This window comes from Lissotriton helveticus, chromosome 2_1, assembly GCF_964261635.1.
Source record: "Lissotriton helveticus chromosome 2_1, aLisHel1.1, whole genome shotgun sequence".
NCBI classification, from domain to species: domain Eukaryota; kingdom Metazoa; phylum Chordata; class Amphibia; order Caudata; family Salamandridae; genus Lissotriton; species Lissotriton helveticus.
In genome coordinates, this window is record NC_136059.1 from 577,099,946 (window position 1) to 577,115,865 (window position 15,920).

A 15,920-nucleotide genomic window follows, 5' to 3' on the forward strand; every position below is an offset into this window, starting at 1 on the left:
GCAACACTATTGCATTCAGTAAAGTACTTACAGCCCTCCCTTGCTTTGCATTTGCTAGTTCCAGCTTTAGTCTTCTTTGCTGTCTCCTAACTGGCCAGTACAGTCAAATCAGTTCCACTTGCCTAGGTAGAGCAGGGACCAGGCACAGAGTAATCAAACTTAATCAGTGCTCATCCACTGCTCCCGACGTAATTGAGGTACTATTTCTCCTACCCTCTCCCCCGACCACTCTCCCTTCTTCCCCTCGCCGAAGAGCAAAGCACTGCTGCTGGTTATTGTGCTCAAAACAAGAGGGAGAACTAATCGACTTACTGGGAGCTTAGGTGACTGTCCATTGCAGTCTCTAGGTCGGTCTAAGCCCAGGTGAGGTCTCTGTCATGCAACTTATAACCACCAAATATCATTTTTATCTGTCCTTAACCTCTGTGACAAAGAGATCACGAAGTATGTTGTCCACGCCCCAGCCTTTGGACAGATGGCAGAACGGAAGTTAATGGGACAAAAAGCAACCACTCAAGCAGCAAATGTCTAATCCTGCTGGTCATGCAACTACTACGACTGCATACCTATTACGTCACAGCTGTCTTGTATATTTTACTGAAATACCACTTTCTGCCTGGTTAAACGCCATGAATGGGCAGGGCCGGCTCTAGGCTCATGGTGGCCCTGGGCAGGGAGCGTAGGTAGGGGGACCGGAAGAGGGGGTCCGGGCGGGGCGGAGCACGCAGGCCAGTAAAGAGGGGAGGGGGTCAGGGTGTTTAGAAGTGGAACAGAGCCGGAGGCCGCCAAATCCCTGCCAGGGGCCACCACGCAAATATGTATCCATTCTCAGAGGATTAATATATTAAGGATATATATTGGCGTGGTGGCCCCTGGGGTTTGGTGGCCCTGTGCAGGTGCACAGCTTGCACATGCCTAAAGCCGGCCCTGGAATGGGAGAGGATGTAGCGCAATGACCAGAGCTCCTGTCTTCGAAGTTGGGGAGCCAGGTTCGAATTTCGGGTTTGGCTCAACATCCTATATTCTGGTCACATCATCTTATCTCCCTGTGCCTAAAACATTTAAAAAAAGAAGGAATATGTTTTGCAAAACAGTCCAGTACCTTCGGTCGTGTTAGCACTATAGAAAGCTGCAAATTAATACATTTGATTAAAACGATGGTACATACATAAGGGTGGTTATACAGTGTACTTGAGTAAGTGAAATCAGAGAGTCACTTCATATACCATGAAGCAAAAACACTTTAAAGTATTTTCATAGTTGACTAGCATTTCGTGGTAATAACATGAATTGGTTATTGTATTACAGAAATCGATACCCACAATGTAAGCGCACATTTTCAGTTAAATGGAGTAAAACATACAAAATAAGTGCTTTGTGCATTTAAAGGTAGAATCTTAGCGTATGTCTTTTCTTGTGCTGAGTGACAAACACTGCTTTACAATTCCAGAAAAATATTATTACCACTCTGAATGAGGGTGATTTCACTTTACTTTGAATAATACAACTAAGTTATTTTTTGTAGTCAACTTACTGAGCTTTTAATACAATTAATAACTCTTCCGACCTTCTCCAAGTAAGGATCTTTGGGGCATATTCACAAGAACGTGTAATAACCATTGCAAAAGTAACTTAACGCAACATTCAACATCGCCGCAGTCTATGGAGGGAAAATTACGCTGTGTTAACTAAGTATTCACAACGCCGAGGCACCATGTGATAGACCCCCAACAAAGCTTCAAAACACCGCGATAAAGTCAACGCGACGCCTCAAAAATGCGAAACACGAACGCAAGAAAACTTGTGAAGAGGCCAATCGCGATACAAAAAGCTGCGAAAACCAGCGCAGGCCTGCAAATCCCTTGCGTCTGGCACGAAAATGCACTATATAAGCCACAAAAACAACACACACAAAACAATCCAAAGTGCGTAGCAACATGGATGCACCCTGACCAAGCGCAGAGGCCAACGCGAACCCCATAAGCCACACAGATCACCAGCAAGGAACAATGGGGTAGGGGAAGGCCAAGGAGAAGAGGGAAGTGAAGACGGGGTGCAGTCCGCAGGAAAACCAGACCAGCGTCACAGAGGTGACAGAACACTACCATCAACTGACCCACAATCAGACCACCGTGAATGCAGTTGGAATGTCGAGGAGGCCAATGGAGGGGGTCAAGAGGCTATGGCATGATGTGAAAATATAAAGTAGGCACAAAGCCGCTGCCAACAGGAAGGCAGCAACTGCGACAGGAGGTGGGAGTCCTGCGCTACCGGAGGAGCTGGAGGAAATGGAGGCCACAGTCATCATTGTGGAGACGGTGCAAGGAGTCAGGAATCCGGACACAGCTCAGAAGGACCTGACACAACATCAACAGGGTGAGTAACGACCAGGGACTGGGAGGACAGGGGGATATGGGTACAATGGCACACATGCACAACGATGTGTAGCACACTGCAAACCCACAATGATCCAGGATCATGTCCCTGATCCCCGTGGCACACTGCAGCACACACACATAGCAATTACAGCACATCCACATTGACGACAATGTGGTACAGTGTGCAACCCCGACACTGCAGAATAGAGAACTCAAATGGCTCCGCACATGCGTTGAAACAGGCCAACTACAGCTGGAAACTGTAAGATGGAAATGTACACGTACAACCTCACATCCGTCATGTAGTCCAAATGTACACTGTCACGCTTCTAAATCCTGCACCTCCAAAACTGTCACAATGTACATTGTCATACAGTCTGCATGTAAACAAGAACAATGCGCCAACATACATGTCAACACAAGGTCAACATGCATCTCCCCTTCACATTGCAGAGGGACACACAACACCTCCAGCAGAGCAGAGCAGACCACCCATCAGTGATGCCGGAGAGGACCACCACACCTTGGACACCGATGCCCTTCAACAGCCCATGGACATCCCACACAACCCACCACCAGGACCAGGGTGGCCAAGCTACATAGAGGAGAACCCAGCCTCTGCCACAGACCACACAGCAGGAAGCACCCGCAAGCACGGCTGGCTCCCAACACTTCACCGATCTACACGTGGCATCCCAATGCCAGGTGTCAGAATGCCAAAAGGAGGTGGTCGAACAGGTGCGGGTGGGGTCCGAACCCATTGAAGACGAACTAGATCACATACATGGGTGTCTCCTTCCCTTAATGGACCACTTACACCCCACAAAGGAAACCCACACTGCGACAGAGACACATGCATTTGAACATTATCTGTACTGAACCACGCCCAGAGCCCCGCTATTATCAGTCACACACCCGTGCTGAACCTCATACGACGGTCCAGCCAACTCCCCTTACGTATTGCGTGGGTGATGACCAAGCTACATGTACAAGCTCTAACTTGCTGCCTGGGGTGACATGTCTGCGTCTGCTAAACACAGCACAATGTAATGTCGTAGGGCCCAGGGCCCTCATGCATACATCATGACCACACGGGCACACGCAGATAGTATGTTGAACTGGCTACGGGCACGTGCTCCTGGCCCCTTCATTGGCAGGGTTACATGTACAGTGATGCCTGTGCTGGATGTGTGTGGGGTGAGTGTAAGCCAGCCCTCATGGAGTGGTTGGCGCTGGCAACAACTTGAACAGTGATCAATATCAAAACGGAACACATCAGCATTACAGAAACTACAGCGAAGCATCATGGTGGTAGCCGGAGCAAGCACAGAGTACACACAAAAGCAAACAGAAGTGTCTATGAGTTGCTGAGCACTGAGGTTGGGGCACTAGAACTGAGCATGCCCATGTGAATGAATTGTCTAGGAATGTGGCCCTTCAGGGAATACCTGATGCAGCTGCAGTGGGGTATGTTTCAACTGTATCATCTTCCTCATCATCGACCGAGGTCTCCCACACTGCCTGAGGTGACATTGCTGTATAACCTCTCCCAAGCACAAAACTCAATCTGTAACAGTCCATGGGTTGCAGTGCACTGAGTTAGTGGCACCTGGAGTGCTGAGCAGGGTATCAGGCAGATGATGGCATCCACTACAGGTGTGAGCAACTCCGTCAGTCTGCCAGTAAGACTGTTGTGATTCTGGCAGTTGGTGGTTGGAGGTGGTCCTGGCGGTGGTGGCGTGTGCCTCCTGCGGTCATGCGATGTTCGGGACGTTCAGGACTCGAATTGATGTGTGCGCCCTGGTGGACCGCAGTTAAGGTCGGAGGCAGCAGACAGTGCAGGGCAACAGACACATGGCGTAGATGGCGTCTCAGAGGCCATCCAATATCTCAGAAGAAAGGGTCTCTGACTTGACCAGCACAGAGTTAGTGGCCCCGGATGCACTGCGGTCGGCACAGGCACACCGCCACGGGACTGTGACTTGCTGTGCACTGAAGCAGGGCCACTCCGACTGAACAGGTCCTCCTCGATGTCAGGGCTGAATGTGGCAGAGGGTTGTGGGGGATACTGGAAGGTGTTTTCCAGGGCATGATGCAGAGGGCAGAAGCCATCTGGAAGTGGATGTTGGTTGTCCGCTGTGTTGGTACCATCAGCCTGTGGATAATGGTGGCCAGGATGTGGAGGATGGTTGTCCCTTTGAGCATGTAGTGGGCAATGACATTCTCTGGTGTTGGGTCTGTGAGGATGGTAAATTTTCTCGAAGTCGCTGTCTTTGTGTGTGCTGCCTCATTGTTGGTTGGGGGGATCCTGGAAGGTGTGGCGGTGGGTGTTGTGGCCCTGTTGGGGATCCGCGATGCATGATCATTGGCTCCATGGCATCTGTTGCTCTTCAGGTGTGGCTCTGGCCCGGGCTCCCTTTTGTGGTGCAGGCTGCAGTCCGACTTTACACCAGGTCAGAGCAGGGGTTAATTTCCTGCTGCCAAACGCGCCTTATCGCGTGTTTTGTGATCTTATCACCTATCTGGCTGTTGAGAATGTGTTGTTGAGGCTTTTGGCACAGGATCGCCTACTCTGCATCTCATTAGCAATAGTTGTCGGGCTCATCTGTGGTGATGTTTTTTGCGGCTGCTATCGCAGGTAAACCAGTGATATGGGCTGTTAACACCAGCTTGTGAATGGGGAGATACATTTATCACCACTTTGGCTGCGATACAGTGCCTTTAAGTCGGCAATAAGTCCTTGAGAAAATGCCCATTTATGTACTGAAATGAAACCAAAGTGGATTTTTTGTATTTCTGATATAAAGTTTTAGTACTTTATTTTCAAAAAGTTTAATGATTTCACTTAGTTGCACATAAGCAAAAAAACTATTGCGTCACAGAAAAGGTTATACTTCAGGTTAACACAAAGTGAGGGGCATAGTTCTTATGCCCCACATAACACACATGGTTGCACATACAAATCTCTTTTTAAAGTTTGGTTTGCACGCTTTTAATCATCAAGTGAATAGCCAGTGATTCTTATCCCTCTTCTGGGGGCTGTGTACAGTATCTCAGAAAGTGTGCTGCTGCCACAATACATGTTCATCCTCTAGACATCAAATAAGCCAGCTGATTATGACAGACCGCATTGTGACCTACTTTGAACCCATGAAATACAACATTCAAGGCTCCTTTATTTTTCTAGAATAAATAAATGACTTCTTTGTGCTGGCTTACTTCTTATGGTCGAGTCTGCGCCACTATTGTGATCAGTAAAGGACTTGCAGCCAACCCACTGCTTACCAATCGGGCAATAACCACGCCTCACGCCAAAGTGGGGTAAAAGGCCGCTTTATTGGACAGGTATCATTAACAACCACAGGGGCTGTCCATCAACCCCGAACCCGGGACAATCGGTTATTACATCAAACAATAGGTTCAGGGAAAGAAAACCTAAAACTATGCGTGGTCTATTTAAGAAAAAAGTGAAGAAATTTATCATAAAACATCCAACAGCAGAAGATGATTGAAGAAGTCCAGAGAACTGTATTACCAGTATCAAAAAAGATATTATTTATTATATATACTACACAAAATCATTAAAAAACTAAGCTCAAGACAAACAGTGCTGGTGTAAATAGGCAAAACATATAACAAAAACCAGACATGTGGCAAACACAACCACTACATGGTAAAGAAAGAACAACATAAACATAAATGTAGTAAGCTAGATAAGGCAAAAGTAAGCTATTGTACACACCTAGCGTCAGAGGCATCATTACTAGTGTCAAGCAGGTAAAAAACAATATCAAGTTGAAAAGAAGAGGACGCCCTAGAATTTGCACCCAACACCGATGTTTGAGCCACGGCCAATCAAAAAGGAAGAAGTCCACAATAAGGGTCAAAGTGCCAGGCAACGGAAAACAATGGCAGCACCAAAATAACTTGGTCAGAGGCATAAATCATGCAGTATGAATGTACCATTAAAATAACACAAGCATTTGCAACGCATTAGGTCTGGCGTTTGTGAGATTTTGTGTTATTGTCATTGTAAATGAGAATGCCTTTTATGTATATATTTAAAAAACATACAATAATAAAAAGCATTATCATTTACAATGCCAATAGCACAAAATCTTGCAAATGCGAGAACTAATGCCTTACAAATGCTTGTTTTATTTATGGTTGGGGGGTAACAAGCAATGGCAGAATGAGAGGTTACCAGTGGGTGAATACACTATGTAATCACATTTTTAGCTTACATGTTAAGCCAAGCCTTTAATTGCAGAGGACACACCCCTTTAAGAGAACCTCCATTTTTTTCATCCGACTTAAAGCCCTGCCCTCCACTACAGAGAGCAGCCATAGTAGGTGGAAAGCTGTCAGAGGAAATGCAAACCCCCATGCTATAGAAGCCAGCCATAGGAGGTAGAGGCCTGCATACTAGAGAACGGTCATAGGAAGTAGAAGCAGTCTGACCTGCAAACCGAAGGTGGAAAGCAGTCACAGGGAGTGCTGACAACCCGCTCCCTGGCTACACAGAGAGGTCAGGAAGCAGTTAGGAGGCAAACTGCTACAGAGAGCAGCTGCGAAAGTGAAGTAAGAGTAGGGACATACACATACCTCGGTATTGGAAAGAATAGTCAGTCTTTACAGACCCATTCGATAGAATTTGCAGCCAAATATGATCTGTGTTAGTGCAAAGCACTGCAAGAGGGAGCAGCCAGCGGAAGGAGCAAGCAGCCAGAGAGGGAAAGGAGGGAGCAGCCAGAGAATGGAGAGTGCAACATGAGTACATGCAGCGACGACACAATCAGCGCAACTAGAGTGCAGCCAAGGGATGGCCAGCCCCATACAAATAAAGAGACCAGTCACAGCCCAATCAGTGAAGCTGCAGAGGAGACCGAAAGACAGGTATTTAAGACAAGCATTTGCCGCGCGGCCGTGAAAGGCACACGGCCGCGCGGCAGCAAAAGTGAAAGTGATCGCGATCAGCTGTACACGTCACGCGCGCACTTATGCGTGTGACAGTGAGCTGATCGCCACGAAAGAAGCATTTCTCAGAGCACCTACGAAAGTCTTGGCCAGGCCAGCGCATGCGCTGGATCAGGCCGAGACCTAAAAAAACACATTAGATACCAGGATACTGATGTAACTATAATCAAAGTAGGAATGCACCAGTGTGTTTCACGCCGGGAAGAAAGCAATCCCCATTGTGCACAGCACCTGCAAAACTACAGTCAAGCTCTTCAAAACTTCATTAACAGGATTTCCCATATTTTTTTTATCTGCTCCCTCCCCCTGTACCTTCACAGGAGCATGTGCACTTTCAGTGTGGCACACCTGGGGCAGATGGTCCTCCTGTATACAACAGCACAAAGAAGCCTTCTGCCTGTATTACAGCGTTAGATTCTCTTCAGAGAAGGCCAAGAAAATACATGAATGAACTTTACTTCACGTTTGTCTATTAGCTATGTATTATTGTCTATTGTCCATTGTCTATTCCATTTGTCTATCCACAATCAAAAATGTTTTTCCTACATCCATATTATTTTATGCATACCTAATTTTATTATTTTCCATGCCATTGTTAAACATAAGCTTTTTAGGTCTCGTCTGAGCCAGCACATGCGCTGCTCTGGCAAGACATTTAGTAACTGGGTTTTAAAATTGCTACCCACAGGCTTTTGCCAGCCACCAGCTTGCTGTTACGCGCACAAGCACGTGCGACATGCACAGCTGCCATCTGGCTTTCTGTAATGGCTCATTAAGCCTTACAGCGCGCGTGTGAATCCCCTCCCTTGCCCCCTCCCTTCTCCCACTCCCTCCTCGTCGTGATCACTTTCACTTTCCTGCGCAGCCAATGCTTGTTCTTTTTACTTCGAGGCAAGCGCATTTTAGTTTCATGCGAGCCAGTGTTTTAGTTTCTGTTGACTTTGCTCCCAGGCACGTAGACATGTTATTTTTTTAGTTGGAGTGAAGCGCATAACATTGTTAGAGCTGAAATGTTACCGTGTCGGCGATCCCTCGGGTGCACCGGAAAAGAACCCTCAGTTGCTCCGGAAGTCTTTCCTGTTCCCATCCCCCCTGCCATTGTCCATGTTCCTTTTGTTTCCGCCCCCCTCCCACTGTCCGTTGTCTCACAGCTGTTGGATGAGGCAAAAGCAAACCACTTCCAAAACGCCGAGATTTTGCTGCTCAGTAATTCCCTGGGGCAGGATTTTCCATCTAATCGCTCGTGAGGGTGTAGAAGTTATATGTGCGCCCCCCTAATAAACTAGAGGCTCTTACTTTGTTTATGTATTGAAAAATTGAAACGCTTTTAAGACTTTAATGTTTAATGTGTGTTTTCAGTTGGAAATTGGAGAAAATGGACCCCCTATATAGTTTAAGCCTATGTTTGAAGCCATGACCGTGGGAAGTCACTTAAAATTACCTTGGTGGCAGGGGCACTGCACCCATAACTGTTAACCGTGTATCGGCGTTCCAAATTGATAGTGGTCATTTTTGGGCATTGTTGCAACCCTACCTAAGACGTGAATGATGCCTGCTGCATGTGGAATCTTGTCTGTGATCACTATTGCAACCAATAGCGCCTGATGAGTTTCCGTTTTCTCTTCCGATTTTGCCCCAATTTGCAAATGTGCCACTGTTTTAGCTATCTAAAACACAAATTGGGGCCACTATTATTTCAGTGCCCGGGCCAATTTTCTGACCCATCTCGACCCTACAGACTTCACCCTTCTTCGAGACTCCAAAGACTGAAGGGTATAACCTTGGTGAACCTGGCTACTATGCTGTTATCACTGCATTTCAGTCATACAGGAAGAGATTGGGTGAGTAGTTTGTTAGATTTTATATTTTACCCACTTGTTAGAAAGGCGATTCCAGGGGAGACAGAAGAAGTCTGACTGCCGCCCCGAAACCCACCTTTCCGTATGGAATTGGCCGAGCGCCGTCGAGAGGCCTCCTTAGCGAGGCTCCTCTCCTATTATCGTAACAGCCGAGCAATCACACCACCACAGAGAGACACCACACAAGAGTAGATTTAAGAGTCTTTATGTAAGGAATAAAGGCAAGGTTCCGCAGCAATATGTACAGGGGGGATCGGGGGATCCCAACACAGTCTCAATGTCCGGGAAAGGGGGTAGCGGGACAGTCTTGGTACCAGCGGGTACTAGGAAAACCCTGCGCACAGCTCTCAATCCTCGAGCTGGGGGGTGCCGGGAAGCCACGACAGCGTCAGCAGGGCTCCGGAGATGGTTCAGCTTGGTAGAGCCGCGACAGCGTCAGCAGGGCTCGGCGGATGGTTCAGCTTAGTGGAGCCGCGACAGCGTCAGCAGGGCTCATAGGATGGTTCAGCTTAGTGGAGCCGCGACAGCGTCAGCAGGGCTCGGCGGATGGTTCAGCTTAGCAGAGCCGCGACGAGGTCAGCAGGGCTTCGACTCCCAGATACAACTGATTTCCTGATCCAGGGCTGGCCCAGATATAGGACTGGAGTCCTTTGATGTCCAGACCCTCACGCCTGGGGGTCAGCGGGGCCGGGATGAAGGTGTCCAGACACCCAGCAGGGGGGTGGAGCCAGCGCCCAGGGAGGCCGGAGGGCGATCGATACCAGGCGGCGTCCGGGGACGGCTGGAGGGCCATCGAAACTCCTCTCCTCCGGGATCCGTCAAGTGGCCACTTTACCACCTGGGTTGATCTTGGTGCCACGATGTCGGGGCTTCGCCGGGGCCGCGGCCGGGGTCGGGCCGAGGCCACGTGCTCGGGACGTGATGGGCCCAAGATGGAGTCGGGCCTGAGAGGGTGGCCCGGGGTGGTGACCGGACCTGCAGAGTTGGGGCGAACCGGGTTCGCCGGGTTCCAGAGGGGGAGAGCCGGGGTTTGCCGGGGGCGGCTCTCGTCGAGAGTTCGTTGAGGGTGGTGTCCGGGGGGCGACAGCGGGTCGATGGAGGGCCGATGTCGTCCAGGGCCTGCCATGCGGGAGGGGTAGGACCACGCCACGAGGCCGGGTCCAACACCACTGAATTAAATAACAAGCATTGGCATAGCCAATAGGTCTCGCTTTTGGGACCTTATAAATGTTTAGCCATGAAACAGTTGATGTTGTTGCACAAAGGGCATTGTGCTGCATAACTAAATACTTATAAGGTCCCAACAGTGAGACCTATTGGTTATGCCAATGCTTGTTTGTAATTGTTAGAGGTTTTAGAGTCATAGTCTTTAACTTGATATTTCTCCTAAAATATGTTCGGAACCAGTGCCTAATTTGTATCAATAAGTGCCCCTTCCCAAAAAATGAGTGCCAGAGGGCCCCACCGGCAACCAATGACCCAAATTAAGAGTTGTTCTGAACTTGAGTGACCTAAATTTAGCTGAGTGACTAAGGACCTGATTTAGAGTTCGGATGAAGAGTTACTTCCTCATAAATGCTACAGATATCCTGTCCATCGTATAACAAGTGCCATTGGATATAATGCACTTGTAATATGGTGGACAGTCTGTGATGGAGTAACACGTTCGCCGAACTCTAAATCAGACCCTTAGATCGTTGTTCTCATATTAACCCTTGAAACTTCAGACTTGAGACAAACATTTTCGCATGATTATTTGTGATGCACATTAGTAAACACTCTAGGCAATTTCAAATACATCATTTTGTTTCCAGACAATCTACCTCACTACATTTAGAGAATCAAGATCTGTATAAGTAGTGCTTAATTTAGAGTACCCTTCAAAACTGATGTATCAGGTAACTTCTAACTGAATGAGGTTACCAAACTAGAATTATACCATCTGCATCTCCGATAAAAGGTTCTGCCGTTGCATTGCAACTCCCAGAAAATCGCACTATTGTATTCCTTGTTCAAGTTCCATTTGGATTACTGCAACAGCTGCATACACATGTCTCTTACGTATCTCTGTCAAAGCTCCTGTGAGTTCAAAAGTATGCAGCATGTTGTTCTATTTGAAATTACATTACTATGTCAGAGAAGACTTGAAATTACTTATTTGGCACCTTTTAAAAGAAAGCATCTTCCAAAGGCCTTTTGCTGAGCTGAATTCCTTCAAAAAACTGTTCATCCCACATCTACAGACTAAAACTCTCAGGTCCTCCAGCAGATGTCTCTTAAGCTTCCATCCAACTAGATACAAGAGATTTGGGGCTATATGTATCAAGCAAATTTGCATTCTTAAAGGCCGAAATTCACAGAATTTCGGCCTTTGCAAATGCTAATTTGCTAAATGGAATGTATCAAGAAAAATTTGGTGCAAAATAAGGAATCGCAAAATTTACGATTCCTTATTTTGCATTGCATTTAAGGAATCGCAAATTTTTCGATTCCTTAAATGCAATGTATGTAGCACTAAAAATTAGCAAAATGCCCTTAAGGAATCGCAAGGCGAATTCCTTGAAAAATGTACATTTTTGCATTTTTCAAAGTGCCATGTGACGCACATACATGCCCTTAGGGCATGTATGTGTGCCACATGTGCACCCATGCATATTTCAGGGGTGCAACAGGGTGTCCTTTGGATACCCCTGCACCCTTGAAATTATTCTCAATTTGCAATTAGTAAATTGCGAATCGCAAATTGAGAATAACTTCCCATTCATTCCTATGGGCCTCCTGGCCCATAGAAATGAATGGGAAAGTATTCCTTAATTGCGATTCGCAATTTGCTAATCGCAATTAAGGAATTTTAAGGAATTGCAAAAAAAATTCGATTTTGTACATACATACCCATTTGCGATTCTCAAATAGCGATTTCTTAAAAATCGCTATTTGAGAATCGCAAATGGGTATCTTGATACATATGGCCCTTGGTGACTAAGGGGCATATTATCAAGGACAGGCGTTAAAATTATCGCCGCTTTAGTGGCAGAAAACGACCGCTAAAGCGGCGATAAGCCCATTATCGCCGCTTTAGCGGACGTTTTCTGCCGCGAAAGAGGCGATAATTCTATCGCCCTGCTTGATAATATGCCCCTTAATTATTTATGTCCAATGCTACTCCTTGTGAAATTCCCTATCCCTACATTTTAGACTGGAAAAGGAGTTTGTCAGATTCAGAACATCCTTAAAGGCTCACCACTTCTCCCTTCTAATACTCTTCCTCAGCTGTTCCCCGAAGTCCTGCCTGCTCAAATATCTGAGACAAACAACCCCTCTTTACCAATGGCATTAGGGACTCTTGATTTCACTAACGCGTTGTCATCATCTTAGGCCTTGTTTGATGGTGGGCGGCCTCAGCATGCCCCACCCTTGTTGGCAGGACTACTGGTTCTTGATCACCAGGCTCTAGCTAAGATTCGGCAGCCAGCTTAGATTATATGCCCCCTACTGCAAAGTGCTCTGAGGCTACCATAGGGCAATTAAAAGCACTTTACAAAAACCCCAAGTGAAATAATAAATGAAAAATTTAATTATGGTCCTGTAAAATTAGACTCAGCTCACGCGGAGACTAGGCAAAGTATTTTGGTGCACTTTGCATAGGGCAATATTGTTTGCAACTCTCCTATACTGGGCGCCTGGGTACTATACCCCCATTCAATGAGTTTACAAGTGGTGCCTTCCATCAACGGACATCATAGGTAAATACCTAAGTAGCCTGTGTTTATAAAGACTTGCATACAGAACTGCAAATAGATGCCAGCTAGTGAGATTTATCCACTCATGCCTTCACTTTTGTAATTGCTATTTTGGATCTGTTTGACTCACTACACAATACAGAACTGTTTGCCAGCCACTTAAGTATCCCATTCACCTGTCTATTTTAACTGGACCCGTTATGCAAAGCAGTGCACTAAGTCTAGATTTTCAGCTTCCGTTCTCTTTTACTTTCCAGAAATTTTCTGAGCCAGGCATTCTTCTATCCAGTTTTATGAAGCTCCATTGAACAACATTAATAGGGACTTGGCACTCATTTTGTTTGTCAAAGTTTCGTGACACCTTCAGGGTACACTGCCTTCCATCTACCTGAAGGAACTGGCAATTTCCCCTACTATTAAGTATTGCAAACTATTGGCAGTATAAACACATTCCTTTCAATTCCAGCCCTAAATCCTGGTCAATATTACAAAATCTTGTGTAAGCACTATCATGGTTAGCTAAAAGAACCTTCACAGCTGTGCATGTTGGAAATCTACTGCGTTCAGAAATTGTCTTTTGGTTTCTTCCACTTTGAATTCTGTCACCTTCGATTTGAGTTCACGATAAAGAGGCGCACAGAACGTAGAAACTTCCAAGCGGACATTGGGCAAAGATCATGAGGTCACTTAGCACACCACTCAATCTGCAGTCATCTGGACTGTAGTACACATTTTGGCCCAGATTTACAGGATTGCATAAACTTTGGCATTTACTAAGCCACACAAATGTGATTTGCGTGGCTTTTTGTGGTTTAGTAAATACAGAGTATTGCAACACATTGCTGAGTTTGAACCAAAATGATGCCCTATACGAGGTGTAACGAGGCGGAGCATCTTTATTTCTCCTCGTCCCTTCTTTATTTTCCATGCGTACTGCATTCTGCTGCACACATGGAAGGAGAAATAGGCCTCTATGGATTGTTTATGTGCAGGAAGGAACCTCTTCCTGCATAAAAAAGCATCCCGCTCTGCACATAGGCACCCTGGAGGACTGCATTGCCGCTAGGCAGTACACAGTGTTCAGCGCTGGACGAGAGGATAAATGTGCCATATTTTAGTTGATATGGAGCCTAACTTCTCTCTCCCTTTCACACAGTGTTGTGACTCAAGTTGGCTTGCTGCATTGCGATGCCTGAAAGAAATGTAAATCTGGCCCCACGTTTGAATATACAGATACCTGCACTTGCCATACTGCAGCATGTGACTGGTGTAGCTCCTGTCACCAAACAAAAGGCCAAAGTCTCCAGCACAAGCACCAACTCTCTAATTAACTCATAAACTGGAGACAGTGGAGAAGAGAAGCTTAGAGCAGCAGTTCACCCACTGTGGATAATTTATACTTACCTATTCTTCATTACATTGTTTGATATTTACATTGACATCTTCACCACACTTACCTTCATCTTCTATATTTTTTTATTGTGCTTTCCCAACTCTTATCAAGACCACAATGCACTCTTCTGGTGTACAACTAGGTGGAACCAATCCTCCTGATTGTACACATGCAAAGACTCTACTCGAACAGCCATAATGTAGGACAGCATATTTTAAGATATAGTAATTTCCTTAAGCAAGCATAATTCGGAACACAACAGTTAATAAGAAAAAAACATGCTCCTTAAGCAAACCCACTTAATACAAAAATTTGGCAAAGTAAAAACCTGTGTCTTGTAAGATGGATCCGGGCAGAGCTTAATTTGTAGCTCCAAAGCTCTCCTCCATAGTGTGTTCCTCTCGATGTGCCCTTCTAAGATGGCACCATGGGGGAGGATCAACTGATGACTTGTGAGGTGAGAGGAGCTAGGGAAGAGCGCCTTGACTTTTCCATAGCTCCTCTCATCTCCCGAGCATGCACATGGCCCCCGAGGCTGAAGCTTATCAACCCAGAAGCTGACCCTAGTGCCTGTGGGGAGGTCAGAGCACGCTTTAGCAGCCACAATTTGGGGCACACTTTTGCAATGTTGTCCTCGACTAATCGTCCTGGTCAGTGTCTTCTTCCTTGTCTTATCCTCCAATATGACATGGGACAGCAAACACAAACAGAAAATGAACCATTTATATCAATTTACCTCACCAAGGTAAAGTTGTCCACCAGGAATGGCTGAGGGCATGGTGAGCAAAAGAACAATTGGTTGGAATGCTACCTCGAGAGATTGTAGGTGGCTAGAAATATTTCTAGCATACCTCCCATCACCTTTAGTGTGCCTGATGTACCGTCATAAGTGGCAAGGGTATGTGCAGATGAGGAGTCCCGGTCTCACTGTACCATTGGAAATAAGCTAGACCCAACTGAAGATCCCCAATCAGGGTGCAACCGGTCTTGGGTTGCTTCTGTTCCGGTTAATGTAGGACCTGGCCTGGCAAATCGGGCAGGTCTGTTCTTATTGAATCTTACCGATTTGCATATAGCTAGATCCAACCTGAGGTGGCATGGGGAAAAGAATGATGGGTTGGAATGCTACACCACGTGATTGCCAGTGGTTAGACAAATTGCAAACATACCTCCCACCACCTTTTGTGTAGTTTTGTGTAGTTGAAAAATAGGTTTACTTGTTTAACTACTCTTAACCTCCAAACCCAATGCCAACACACTTTCCCACAATCTATACATTATAGTGAGCCCTTATTACACATAAACACAAACTCAAATAATGTATTTTTGGGATTCACATTTGAGATCAAACAGAATTCTATACTCAGTAGTAACACAATAGACCATTGTTCCAATGTCATCTACAAATAATCAAGTTCAGACAACCTGTATAGGCATAAACCATTCACAATCATGCCTGAGCAAACCATGCATCTGAGGCATATAGCTATCAAAGGTCTTCCAGGTTAATAGCTGTCCTCCTGCACCTCACCAACATACTCCCTAGGAACACACTGATGCAACTAGCATAAAA